Here is a 6,437-nt window from a genome sequence, read left to right as displayed (position 1 = left end):
GCAGATGCTACTCCAAAAAATAAGCCTATTATAGCGATAAAACTCTTTGAGTGCTTATGGTGAGAAACACTTCGGACTCTTTTTCCATCTCTATCTGTAGGTAGGCCTCACATGAGTTCACTTCACTGGTGTTTCCCTCAAAGGTTTTCAAAGATATCCTCTGTTCTAGGCAGAAGGAATTGATCTGCTTTCAGTACTGTGTTGATGGTGACCTTATAATCACCACAGACCCTGACAGATCCATCCTCCTTGGCTACTGGGACTACTGGTGTTGCTTAAAGACTCCACTCTACCTTGGGAAGAATTTCTTCAGCCTCCATGTAATTAAGCTCACTGACTACGTTATCATGAATGGTATATGGAAGTGGACAAGCTTGTGTATGGCATTTTCATTTAACACTGTCACTATTTTACCCAGCTGGTGGCGTAGTGGCATCAGCACCAGACTTCGGGACAGAAGGTCCTGAGTTCTAATCCAGCCGGCTCCCCTGCACGCTATCCATCAGTGCTGGGTTATGACTTGGTGATCTCTTTGGAATCTCACCTGGCAGAAGGCAATGGCAAACCACTGCTGTAACTTGCCTCATACACGGTTTCCCCACAGAGGCGTGGAGGGAAATCACCTGCTAACCGGAGAAACTCCGAATGCGACGTACCTTCCCTTTCCTACCCTTGATATGTTTTAGTTTTCCAATGCTAACTTTAAACACTGTTGTGGTATCATCTAGTACCTTTCTTAATTCATTTTCAGTTAACTCTATTGCAGAGGATGTGACATGCAAATAGCGGATGGATCTCCAATCAAGTTATAGTTGTCTCAACCACTCACAGCCCCATGACACTGGCCCTTCTGTTTTTACCACATACAAGCATACATGGCTTGGTGGTGGTTGTATTTCACCGTTACAAATGTCATTCCCACAGGAGTTGCCCTTCCTCCAGATTCTTAGCAGGCTTCAGTTCAGTATCTTTGAAATGCCATTTCAACTCGTTTTGCGGAATGACTGAAACAGCCGAGCCAGTATCCAATTCCATTTTTAATTAATTTGCCATTCACTTCTGGTTTAAGCCACCTTGGTCGTCTCCTGTTAGATGTCACATTGTAAATCTCATGGCTACCTAGCACTGTGTCCACTCTGATTATTATCAAATTGTTCATCAACAGAATGCAGATTTTTGTACTTATTGAAAATGCAACTTTTTAGCTTTTTCTCTTCTCTGTGCAGTTAATTTATTTTTGACTGCCTAACATAATCTGTATGTGTCCTACTTTGGTACATTTTCTGCAAGTTTCACTTTTAAACCTGCATCGGTCTGGTGCTCTGAGCTCCTGTCGCTATGGTAACACTATTTGTTGGGCCAGCCAGGTTTCTGTTTAGATGTTGCAATTTTGTTCACGCTCACTTTCATTTTTGACTGCAAATCAATTGTTTCTGGCTGCAGTTTCCCTTGACACAGCAATTTCAACTTTTCAATGAGTTGTGTTTCAGTCAGGAGGCAATTTTTGGATGCTTTACTATAAGATTCCACAAACTAAATGATCTCCCATTTCATCATTAGGCTCATTACAGAACTGGCAATGCTTAGACAACTCCTTCAATTTAGCCACATAAACTGAAATGGACTCCGGTTGCTTTTGATTTGACTTATGAAACCTAAAATGCTTTGTAATCAACATTTAGGTTCTAACTGTTTCTGTATTACTTTCACAATATCAGCAAAGCTCATTTCAGCTGTTTTGGTTGGAGCAGTCAAACTTCTAAGCAAACTGCACATTTTCCCACCTATTGCATTCAGTAATACCTGCATTTGCTTTTTATTTATTTCAATTGCTTCAAAATACCGCTCAATTCATTCAGGTATACATTAGTCAGTTATAGAACTTGTCTATCTTTCTGATGTAGCCAGTCTATTTCTGCTTTTTATTAAATTTGACTCGTATCATCCAGTACACACTTTATGAACCAATGAATTTCATCCATTTTCTGCATTTTTTTAACTTGAACATTTCTCCCCTTCCAAAGAAAAAAAAACTTGCTGCACTTCAACAGGTAGGTAGTTGTCTTGAGCTTGTTTTAAAATTTCCTCACCACCACTGTTATGTTTTGTAACTCTAGAAATTAATCAGAGGAAAATCATAAGAGCCCAGAAATTACCTGTCTACTTCATTTTACTTTAGTGAGGCATGCACTTGTGATGTGGTGGCATAAAGACATATGCCATTCACATACTTCTACATATAACCTGTAATGAATTATGTAAATAAAGAATGCTTAATGAAGCAATATATTTACAATATTACTCATATTATTGAAATAATATACAACATACTGTACTTCAGTCAGCACAGCTTTCTATATGTGCTGTCGCATATATCTTTACCTTTATGTTATCTGCAGCTTCCAGCTGATTGTGTATTTTCCTTTTGTTATCCACTCCAGCTGAATGATTATTCTACAAAGGAATAATGGCTGGCAAAAGAATGGAATGTTTTATAGCATATTCATTTGCATTGATATGACAAGTATATTAAAAGGAAAAAAAAGCTTTTTCTTGTTTTGTCTTCCCAAAGACATTGATAAAATTCAATATAATGTGGAAAGTATCCTAAATCCCATTTATCTAGTGCCAGCAGTGCCTTTACCCAGCACCTTAAATCTAGCAGCTTGGTTACCTAGCAACCTATTTCCTATTTGCATTCAGAGAAAATCTTTCAAACACTGATTTTAAATTTGCTGCAAATTAAGTGCCTTTCTCACACCAACCTTTCTGGTGCAAAATCATTTATGAACACAAGTTGGTTTTTAAAAAATCCCATTAGTAGGTATACTTCAATAAGAGAAATGTTAATTTTGGCCTTTGGGAAAACTGAGTATATTTGTACAATTACTCAGCTCACTATGACTTCAAAAACATTCATGTGAGAAGACATAACTTGTGTAAATGAGAAAAATCAAAAGAGAATTCTTTATAGTAAATTATGTAGCATTTGTATGTATACTATACATGGTCAATACAGCTTGTAGTTTATTGGGATGGTTGTGCCATATATCCGATGAAATGTATATGCATCAACAGTAATAATCTAAAAACAACTTGCGTAACATGAAAACTGTGGTATTAAAAAGCACCAAATGGTTCAATGATGAGAAACTAGCATCTCAACCCCTGGGGTTCAAATCCAGACCAGACTAATAAGAAGAAAATCTGTTCTGCTAGCTGTAAAGATTCCATGCAATACTAGTTAATGCAATATTGCTCCTAGTAGGTATGACCCTCAGCTCAGAACTGTCTGTAATTTGACAATAATTGGTAACTTTGCTCAGAGGTCACTGGCTGGCTGGTGTGAAAAATGTTACACCAACACAGTCAAGATCTCCATACTGACATGAGCAAAATAAAAAGCATTCTATTTCCAACCATTGTAACTTGGCACATTTATGAATATAATAACAAGATTGAAAGAAAAACTCTGGACATTACAGCTGGTTGGGAAAAAAAATGGCACATTAAGTAGAATTTGACAACCAGTAAATTTCAAAATCCATGTAAGTTAATAGTATATATATCCAGCTCAGGCTACGTGAATGGATTATATTGCTGCACGCGGTAACAAAGTGAAAATATATTAATTTATTTCTTTTCCCCTTACTATCAATAGCTACAGAACAAAAAAACTCCATAAATACATCACAGTATTACCTCTGACTCACAATCTCTCTCTTCTCATACATCATCTATATAAGTAATCCCTCCTATAAATCAATAACTCCTCTGTCTATCATGCCACAGTTTTCTGCAGATGATAGACATTCTGTTCCTTCTCCTCTGTATAAAAGCCTGTGGTCAAATTCTGAGGTTAAAATTGCCTCACATGAGTAGTTCCATGGCCATCTGATTTTATCACCTCAAACAGTTCCTCTGAATTAAAATGTCTTCAGTCCCAAATGCCCTTTGAGGAGAAGGACAACTCAGAGCTTCTCTGTTAGTACTTAGCTTACCTCCAATTCATCTTCTAAGATGTTCATAGAGAAACATCTTCCCTTAATTTGTCTGAAAATTATTCTATACTCAGTGCAACCTCATCCATTTTTTAGTTTGTCCAAGCCCTTTTTGTAAAGAAAATCCTGATTATTCAGCCTTGGCTCTGGTGTTTGAATACACATTGTCAAAGCTGGAGACTGAAGAAGAAGAGAAGAAAGCCTTTAACTCCAAGTGGAGTCATCAGGACGCCGTCATGACTGAGTTTTTTTTAGAAGTCTTTCTTATTTTTACGAGGCCGAGTTGCTAGTTCAATGCTCAATGGAAAGCGTGCAAGGGAGCCGGCTGGATTGGTACTCAGGAGCCTTTGCTTCGAAGTCCGGCGCTGATGCCACTACGCCACCAGCCAGTAAAATCTGGAGACTGGTTAGATATTATTCTCAAGCATTTTACAATTTTCTTCTCTTTGAAACCACCTTTCAGCAGCCAGATTTTACACATTTTGATCCTGTTTCTTCAAGATTGCTGAACACAATACAGCTATGTGTTCAGTGATAAAGACATTGCATTCATGCCTACCGAGATTTTCTTAGGGGGTGTTCCGATAAATCATGAATAGTTTAAAAATGAAATTCAGAACTTCTCATAGAGCATAAATTGTTAATGCAAAATGTTATTAGCTACACATGCAGAGATTTGGTTTGGATATGAGTAATGGTTATTCTTTAAATTTGCTAGTCTGTTATTCAATATCAGGGTATTCAGTGATGATGAGCTAGAGTATAAAGGAACTGTACTCTTCTGCCTGAAAATACCTGAGAACAGAAGGACTCAATTTCAAAGTGTATGTGGCTAAATGGAATCTGGGCACCTGTGCCAACCAACTGGCGGGAGTGTTCAAAGGCATCTTCAATCTCTCACTGCTACAGTCAGAGGTTCCCAACTGCTTCAAAAGGGTGACAATCACACCAGTGCCCAAGTAGAACTGCCTCAATGACTATCAGCCAGTGGCACTCATATCAATTGTGATGAAGTGCTTTGAGAGGTTGGTCATGGCTAGAATCAACTCCAGCCTAAGTAAGGCCCTGGACCCACTACAATTCACCTATCACAATAGGTCCACAGTGGATGCAATCATACCAGATCTCCACTTGGCCTTGGATCACCTAGAAAATAGTCTGCTTTTTATTGACTGCAGTTCAAATTTCAACCCAATCATACCCTCAGTTCAAATCAACAAAGTCCAAAACCTGGGACTCTGTACCTCCCCCTGCAACTGGAGTCTTGACCTCCTCACTAGGAAACCACAGTCAGTGCGGATCAGAAGTAACTTCTCCTCCTCGCCGACAATCAACACTGGCACACCTCAGGGATCTGTGCTCAGCCCAAGCCCATAATCGTTTGGCCAGGCTCAACTCAAATGATGTCTATAATTTGCCGACAACACGACTATCTTTGGCAGAATTTCAGATGGTGACGGGGAGGTGTACCGGGGTGAGCTAGTCAGACCAAGGAATTGATTGTGGATTTCAGGAAGGGGAAGTCAAGGAAACACACACCAGTCCTCACTGGGGGAATCAGAAGAGGAAAGGGTGAGTCGTTTCCAGTTTGTAGGTGTCAACATCTCTGAGGATCTATCCTGGGCCGAACATATTGATGCAATTACAAAGAAGATATTACAGCATCTATATTTCATTAGGAATTTGAGGAGAATTGGTATGTCACCAAAGACACTCACGAATTACTACTGATGTATTGTGGAGAGCATTCTAACTGGTTGCGTCACCATCTGGAATGGAGGGGCCACTGCACAGGATTGGAAAAAGCTACAGAAAGCTGTAAACTCAGAATACCAGTTCTCCTCAAACTCCTAATGTAATATAGATGGGCCCAGGATAGATCCTCAGAGATGCTAACATCTAGGAATTTGAAAATGCTCACCCTTTCCACTTCTGTTCCCCCGACGATGTCAGGTGTGTGTTCTCTTGACTTCCCCTTCCTGAAGTCCACAATCAATTCCTTAGTCTGACTGACTTGCTCCCGTACACCACCTTGTCATCATGGGCATCTCAAAAAGGCAGCTTCCATCATTGAAAACCTCCATCACCCAGATTATGTCCTTTTCTCATTGCTACCATCAGGGAGGAGGTACATGAACCTGAAGACACACACTCAACATTTCAAGAACAGCTTCTTCCCTTCCACCATCAGTTTTCAGAATGGAGAGTGAAACCCTGACAACTGCTTTAGTATTTTTCCCTCTCTCCTTGTACTGCTTAGCTTATTTATTTATTTTTATGTACTTCTTATTGTGATTTATGTTTTTATTATTACACATTGCAAAGTATTGCTGCCACAAAACAACAAATTTCACAACATATGCTGTTGGTTTTAAACCTGATTCTGATTCTTTCCTATGTCATAATAAATATGGGAAATAGAACCAATCTTCCAGG

The sequence above is a fragment of the Mobula hypostoma genome, chromosome 15 (assembly GCF_963921235.1).
Source record: "Mobula hypostoma chromosome 15, sMobHyp1.1, whole genome shotgun sequence".
NCBI classification, from domain to species: domain Eukaryota; kingdom Metazoa; phylum Chordata; class Chondrichthyes; order Myliobatiformes; family Myliobatidae; genus Mobula; species Mobula hypostoma.
This window is presented reverse-complemented; position numbering follows the sequence as displayed.